Here is a 7344-nt window from a genome sequence, read left to right on the forward strand (position 1 = left end):
GCATCCTCTATTCCGAAAGGTTTCAATCTCCAGACTAAGGACGAGAATACATTCGACATCCGTCCTTCTTACATCAATCTGGTGGAGCGAAATATCTGATACGTGCATAATATATAGTCTTTTTAGCCTATTTCAAAGACGTATTTCTATGCATTTTTATACTTTTGTTTTTATGGTATTTTGCCCCGAATTGGCTACTTTGGTTCGTTTTGTCCATTTTGTAGAAATGAACGCGAAAGTAGTGGAATCGTACTCTTTTTCGTCCTTTTTGCATGAATTTAGAGGAGACGGACTTTCCAGTGAGATACTGTGTTTGGAAGCATCATGGCACGGATTACGAGGCGGTCGTTGGCGGACTTGAGCCGATTTGAAGTCAAGTACTCGATCGAGCGGTTTACCACTCGATCGAGTGGTTTTTACGTCCCAAAATGGTCGATCGAGTAGTTTCCTACTCGATCCTTAAGCTGCAGAAAGACGAGTTACTCGATCGAGTAACTTTCTACTGGATCGAGTAGATTAGGCTGAGGATTTGCTCGATCGAGTGGTTTTATTCCACTCGATCGAGTGGTTTCTCTATTATGGGCTTCTAAACAGCCCATGTTATGTTTTTTTCGCAAAACTTTATTGCTTTCCTATTTAAACCTACGTTAACTAGGTTATTAGGATCTTTTTTATATATCCTTCATTATCAAAACTTTCTACTGTAAACTTTACTGCGTTGCTTATTCCTCTTCACTGTAACTTTGTTCTTGGGATTATTTCACTCGGATTTTGTGTTCTTTACGCCGGATTCACTTGGATTGTAATTCCTTTCTCTTTCCTTATTAATAATTAATCTCTCGTTGCTTTAATTCTTCGTTTCGTTACATTTATTCTTCTCGCCTAATTTACTTTTATGCGATTTATTGTTTATTTCATAATGTTTACTGCTGGAATAATACCTGCTGTTAGTTTAATTAGCGACATGAGTAGCTAAACCCCTTTCATGTTGGGATTAGGGGATCTGCGGTAGGATTGTGACGATGTAGTAAATGAAACAGATGAATTAATTACGAGACTCTGTCACCATAGCAATTTAACTGTATTTATCGACTTAGTTGAGTGCACGCTTCGAGTCATCCTTTAATCAGCTAAAATTAATCCTACATCGAAAGATTGGACTTAATAGGCCTGCTATGAACAGTAGACTACCCTGACGAGAATGAAAATTAAGTCAGTGGTATTTTAGGATAGAAAGTGGACCGAAAGGACCTTTCCCGTTTCCGTCTTACATTAATTCGTCTGAGTCATTTACAGCTGAGTCACTAGACTACCGTAGTGAACCGAAATCCCGACATGTCCCTCTCTCTCGATAGTTTAATATTATTTCTTGCTTTTACTTTCTCTTGCTCTTTATTTCTCTTTCCTTTAAAACTTCGTAGTTTAGAAAACAATTCAAACAACCCTCCCCCCCCCCCCCCCCATTTGTGACCAAATAGACGGACTTCTACAGATATCATGCCTCCCTGTGGAGATCGACCTGACTTCCCTAGCTATATAGTTAGTTAGTTTAGTTAGTTTATTTTTGACAGGTACACGACGACGTGTCAAATTTTGGCGCCGTTGCTTGGGAGGCAATTGCCCTATTTGTTTTAGTTCCGTTTATTTTATCCGTCTCGGGAATTTTTATTCCTTGAGGCGGTTCTTATACATTTCCTTTCGGGGTTGTTTATGCCCAGGTCGACAGGTTTGAGTTAGTTTCACTGATTCGAACCGAAAGATTATTCGAGGCATAGACTCCGTCTGGAGGAAATCACGAAAGGAAGACTTGAGTACTTTCGAGCCAGAGCTACATCACTTTCTTTTTGAAGAATACAGTCCGATTTCTACAAAGAAAGATGCCTAAACTTTCTAGTCATTCAGTGCCTAAAGCATCCTCTATTCCGAAAGGTTTCAATCTCCAGACTAAGGACGAGAATACATTCGACATCCGTCCTTCTTACATCAATCTGGTGGAGCGAAATATCTGATACGTGCATAATATATAGTCTTTTTAGCCTATTTCAACACGTATTTCTATGCATTTTTATACTGTTTTTATGGTATTTTGCCCCGAATTGGCTACTTTGGTTCGTTTTGTCCATTTTGTAGAAATGAACGCGAAAGTAGTGGAATCGTACTCTTTTTCGTCCTTTTTGCATTCTTTTAGAGGAGACGGGACTTTCCAGAGTGAGATACTGTGTTTGGAAGCATCATGGCACGGATTACGAGGCAGTCGTTGGCGGACTTGAGCTGATTTGAAGTCAAGTACTCGATCGAGCAGTTTTACCACTCGATCGAGTGGTTTTTACGTCCCAAAATGGTCGATCGAGTAGTTTCCTACTCGATCCTTAAGCTGCAGAAAGACGAGTTACTCGATCGAGTAACTTTCTACTCGATCGAGTAGATTAGGCTGAGGATTTGCTCGATTGAGTGGTTTTATTCAACTCGATCGAGTGGTTTCTCTATTATGGTCTTCTAAACAGCCCGTGTTATGTTCTTTTCGCAAAACTTTATTGCTTTCCTATTTAAACCTACGTTAACTAGGTTATTAGGATCTTTTTTATATATCTTTCATTATCAAAACTTTCTACTGTAAACTTTAATGCGTTGCTTATTCCTCTTCACTGTAACTTTGTTCTTGGGATTATTTCACTCGGATTTTGTGTTCTTTACGCCGGATTCGCTTGGATTGTAATTCCTTTCTCTTTCCTTATTAATAATTAATCTCTCGTTGCTTTAATTCTTCGTTTCGTTACATTTATTCTTCTGCACTAATTTACTTTTATGCGATTTATTGTTTATTTCATAATGTTTACTGCTGGAATAATACTTGCTGTTAGTTTAATTAGCGACATGAGTAGCTAAACCACTTTCATGTTGGGATTAGGGGATCTGCGGTAGGATTGTGACGATGTAGTAAATGAAACAGATGAATTAATTACGAGACTCTGTCAGCATAGCAATTTAACTGTATTGATCGACTTAGTTGAGTGCACGCTTCTGAGTCATCCTTTAATCTGGCTAAAATTAATCCTACATCGAAAGATTGGACTTAATAGGCCTGCTATGAACAGTAGACTACCCTGACGAGAATGAAAGTTAAGTTAGTGGTATTTTAGGATAGAAAGTGGACCGAAAGGACCTTTCCGTATCCGTCTCGCATATAATTCGTCTGAGTCATTTACAGCTGAGTCACTAGACTACCATAGTGAACCGAAATCCTGACATGTCCCTCTCTCTCTGATAGTTTAATATTATTTCTTGCTTTTACTGCTCTTGCTCTTTATTTCTCTTTCCTTTAAAACTTCGTAGTTTAGAAAACAATTCAAACAACCCTCCCCCCCCCCCATTTGTGACCAAATAGACGGACTTCTACAGATATCATGCCTCCCTGTGGAGATCGACCTGACTTCCCTAGCTATATAGTTAGTTTAGTTAGTTTATTTTTGACAGGTACACGACAGACGTGTCAAATTTTGGCGCCGTTGCCGGGGAGGCAATTGCCCTATTTGTTTTAGTTCCGTTTATTTTATCCGTCTCAGGAAATTTTTATTCCTTGAGGCAGTTCTTATACATTTCCTTTCAGGGTTGTTTATGCCCAGGTCAGACAGGTTTGAGTTAGTTTTAGCTGATTCAGAACCAGAAAGATTATTCAGGCATAGACTCCGTCTGCAGAGGAAATCACGAAAGGAAGACTTGAGTACTTTCGAGCCAGAGCTACATCACTTTCTTTTTGAAGAATACAGTCCGATTTCTACAGTAAAGATGCCTAAACTTTCTAGTCATTCAGTGCCTAAAGCATCCTCTATTCCGAAAGGTTTCAATCTCCAGACTAAGGACGAGAATACATTCGACATCCGTCCTTCTTACATCAATCTGGTGGAGCGAAATATCTGATACGTGCATAATATATAGTCTTTTTAGCCTATTTCAGCACGTATTTCTATGCATTTTTATACTGTTTTTATGGTATTTTGCCCCGAATTGGCTACTTTGGTTCGTTTTGTCCATTTTGTAGAAATGAACGCGAAAGTAGTGGAATCGTACTCTTTTTCGTCCTTTTTGCATGAATTTAGAGGAGACGGGACTTTCCAGAGTGAGATACTGTGTTTGGAAGCATCATGGCACGGATTACGAGGCAGTCGTTGGCGGACTTGAGCTGATTTGAAGTCAAGTACTCGATCGAGCAGTTTTACCACTCGATCGAGTGGTTTTTACGTCCCAAAATGGTCGATCGAGTAGTTTCCTACTCGATCCTTAAGCTGCAGAAAGACGAGTTACTCGATCGAGTAACTTTCTACTGGATCGAGTAGATTAGGCTGAGGATTTGCTCGATCGAGTGGTTTTATTCCACTCGATCGAGTGGTTTCTCTATTATGGTCTTCTAAACAGCCCATGTTATGTTTTTTTCGCAAAACTTTATTGCTTTCCTATTTAAACCTACGTTAACTAGGTTATTAGGATCTTTTTTATATATCCTTCATTATCAAAACTTTCTACTGTAAACTTTACTGCGTTGCTTATTCCTCTTCACTGTAACTTTGTTCTTGGGATTATTTCACTCGGATTTTGTGTTCTTTACGCCGGATTCACTTGGATTGTAATTCCTTTCTCTTTCCTTATTAATAATTAATCTCTCGTTGCTTTAATTCTTCGTTTCGTTACATTTATTCTTCTGCCCTAATTTACTTTTATGCGATTTATTGTTTATTTCATAATGTTTACTGCTGGAATAATACCTGATGTTAGTTTAATTAGCGACATGAGTAGCTAAACCCCTTTCATGTTGGGATTAGGGGATCTGCGGTAGGATTGTGACGATGTAGTAAATGAAACAGATGAATTAATTACGAGACTCTGTCACCATAGCAATTTAACTGTATTTATCGACTTAGTTGAGTGTACGCTTCTGAGTCATCCTTTAATCTGGCTAAAATTAATCCTACATCGAAAGATTGGACTTAATAGGCCTGCTATGAACAGTAGACTACCCTGACGAGAATGAAAATTAAGTCAGTGGTATTTTAGGATAGAAAGTGGACCGAAAGGACCTTTCCCGTTTCCGTCTTACATTAATTCGTCTGAGTCATTTACAGCTGAGTCACTAGACTACCGTAGTGAACCGAAATCCTGACATGTCCCTCTCTCTCTGATAGTTTAATATTATTTCTTGCTTTTACTGCTCTTGCTCTTTATTTCTCTTTCCTTTAAAACTTCGTAGTTTAGAAAACAATTCAAACAACCCCCCCCCATTTGTGACCAAATAGACGGACTTCTACAGATATCATGCCTCCCTGTGGAGATCGACCTGACTTCCCTAGCTATATAGTTAGTTTAGTTAGTTTATTTTTGACAGGTACACGACAGACGTGTCAAATTTTGGCGCCGTTGCCGGGGAGGCAATTGCCCTATTTGTTTTAGTTCCGTTTATTTTATCCGTCTCAGGGAATTTTTATTCCTTGAGGCAGTTCTTATACATTTCCTTTCAGGGTTGTTTATGCCCAGGTCAGACAGGTTTGAGTTAGTTTCAGCTGATTCAGAACCAGAAAGATTATTCAGGCATAGACTCCGTCTGCAGAGGAAATCACGAAAGGAAGACTTGAGTACTTTCGAGCCAGAGCTACATCACTTTCTTTTTGAAGAATACAGTCCGATTTCTACAAAGAAAGATGCCTAAACTTTCTAGTCATTCAGTGCCTAAAGCATCCTCTATTCCGAAAGGTTTCAATCTCCAGACTAAGGACGAGAATACATTCGACATCCGTCCTTCTTACATCAATCTGGTGGAGCGAAATATCTGATACGTGCATAATATATAGTCTTTTTAGCCTATTTCAACACGTATTTCTATGCATTTTTATACTGTTTTTATGGTATTTTGCCCCGAATTGGCTACTTTGGTTCGTTTTGTCCATTTTGTAGAAATGAACGCGAAAGTAGTGGAATCGTACTCTTTTTCGTCCTTTTTGCATGCTTTTAGAGGAGACGGGACTTTCCAGAGTGAGATACTGTGTTTGGAAGCATCATGGCACGGATTACGAGGCAGTCGTTGGCGGACTTGAGCTGATTTGAAGTCAAGTACTCGATCGAGCAGTTTTACCACTCGATCGAGTGGTTTCTACGTCCCAAAATGGTCGATCGAGTAGTTTCCTACTCGATCCTTAAGCTGCAGAAAGACGAGTTACTCGATCGAGTAACTTTCTACTCGATCGAGTAGATTAGGCTGAGGATTTGCTCGATTGAGTGGTTTTATTCAACTCGATCGAGTGGTTTCTCTATTATGGTCTTCTAAACAGCCCGTGTTATGTTCTTTTCGCAAAACTTTATTGCTTTCCTATTTAAACCTACGTTAACTAGGTTATTAGGATCTTTTTATATATCTTTCATTATCAAAACTTTCTATCAAACTTTAATGCGTTGCTTATTCCTCTTCACTTTGTAACTTTGTTCTTGGGATTATTTCACTCGGATTTTGTGTTCTTTACGCCGGATTCGCTTGGATTGTAATTCCTTTCTCTTTCCTTATTAATAATTAATCTCTCGTTGCTTTAATTCTTCGTTTCGTTACATTTATTCTTCTGCACTAATTTACTTTTATGCGATTTATTGTTTATTTCATAATGTTTACTTCTTTGGAATAATACTTGCATTTAGTTTAATTAGCGACATGAGTAGCTAAACCACTTTCATGTTGGGATTAGGGGATCTGCGGTAGGATTGTGACGATGTAGTAAATGAAACAGATGAATTAATTACGAGACTCTGTCAAAGATAGCAATTTAACTGTATTGATCGACTTAGTTGAGTGCACGCTTCTGAGTCATCCTTTAATCTGGCTAAAATTAATCCTAGATCGAAAGATTGGACTTAATAGGCCTGCTATGAACAGTAGACTACCCTGACGAGAATGAAAGTTAAGTTAGTGGTATTTTAGGATAGAAAGTGGACCGAAAGGACCTTTCCGTATCCGTCTCGCATATAATTCGTCTGAGTCATTTACAGCTGAGTCACTAGACTACCATAGTGAACCGAAATCCTGACATGTCCCTCTCTCTCTCGATAGTTTAATATTATTTCTTGCTTTTATCGCTCTTGCTCTTTATTTCTCTTTCCTTTAAAACTTCGTAGTTTAGAAAACAATTCAAACAACCCTCCCCCCCCCCCATTTGTGACCAAATAGACGGACTTCTACAGATATCATGCCTCCCTGTGGAGATCGACCTGACTTCCCTAGCTATATAGTTAGTTTAGTTAGTTTATTTTTGACAGTAATACACGACGTACGTGTCAAATTTTGGCGCCGTTGCTTGGGGAGGCAATTGC

The sequence above is a fragment of the Silene latifolia genome, chromosome 10, assembly GCF_048544455.1.
Source record: "Silene latifolia isolate original U9 population chromosome 10, ASM4854445v1, whole genome shotgun sequence".
Lineage (NCBI taxonomy): Eukaryota > Viridiplantae > Streptophyta > Magnoliopsida > Caryophyllales > Caryophyllaceae > Silene > Silene latifolia.